At 45.7% G+C, this 963-nt stretch overlaps 1 protein-coding gene across 2 annotated transcripts in view; it reads right to left on the reverse strand.

Annotated features, from left to right (window-relative positions):
* ESF1 (ESF1 nucleolar pre-rRNA processing protein homolog) overlaps nt 1–871 on the reverse strand; it is a 63,587-nt gene extending 62,716 nt beyond the window's left edge. Inside the window, exon 1 of one of the 2 annotated variants that reach the window (XM_030310112.1) lies at nt 808–871. The gene's annotated coding sequence lies outside the window, so the exon portion shown is untranslated. Of the gene's footprint in view, nt 1–552; nt 699–807 lie in introns of those variants that run through there. The other variant, XM_030310113.1, reaches the window with a different exon arrangement.
* Between the last annotated feature and the right edge of the window lie 92 nt (nt 872–963).

A 963-nucleotide genomic window follows, 5' to 3' on the forward strand; every position in this document is an offset into this window, starting at 1 on the left:
TTGAAAAAAAAAATTAAAAAAAAAAATCAGGTAAAGTTTCATCGTAGTTAATACATTTCACTTCTTTCTATTTTTTCTTATTTTATAAGAACTACGGCCCAAACAGGCTGATTCTTCTTGAAACATATTAGACTCTGTAGGTGTGGGAGAGATTAGTATTGTTCCCTTGAAAATAGTTCCTAATGGTTTAACATCTCAATTTGCTTTTGCAGAGCTAAGAGTCATTGATTATTAAGAACAAAAAAGAACTAATCAAACAGGGTAGTGCTTTGTTTTGAAAGGCTTATTTTTTTCCTTAAATTTGAAAACAACTTTTTATAACCAAAAAGAAAAAAAATCACAGGTTTCAATGATGCATTTACACACTTAATCATTTAACCCTCTGAACAGGTGGGAACGGAATAGGTGTTTCATCTAGTTATTAGGTGTAAGTATTAATGTTTACGCTCAAAGCATTCGATAAACGTCAGATATTCAGGCGGAGAAGGGCGACCTGACGTCACCTTCTGACCCTCACCTTCATTTCCATAGCCCACTCTCCCCTGTACCCACCCTCTAACGCGGAGAACACCAGGGTGGTCCCAGAACGACGATCTCCTACCCAACCTTAAACCTCAGGGCACAGCTACGGACTGAGGTCCCTCAAAAGGACCCTGGGGAGGATCAAGGAAGTCTGAAAAACGAGACCGGAATGGCAAGGGAAAAGGGGGTAACCCCCCCCCCCCCCCCCCGTGAATCCGAAGGAGACCCTGTCAGAGATTAGTTCGGGATCCCCTGCAGCCCTTTCAGAAATCCAACCCTACTCACCCCCTCGTCGCGTCTCACATGCGACGCAGACCCAGAGTCCTCCGCGGGACGCTCCTCCGGGACGGCAAGAGAACTGGTCCAAACTACGTTCCCTTTACCTCTGCGGCGACCCGTAGCGTAGGCGCCGGAGCCGCGGTGGCGCAGGCGCAACGTAAA

This window comes from Lynx canadensis, chromosome A3 (assembly GCF_007474595.2).
Source record: "Lynx canadensis isolate LIC74 chromosome A3, mLynCan4.pri.v2, whole genome shotgun sequence".
NCBI classification, from domain to species: domain Eukaryota; kingdom Metazoa; phylum Chordata; class Mammalia; order Carnivora; family Felidae; genus Lynx; species Lynx canadensis.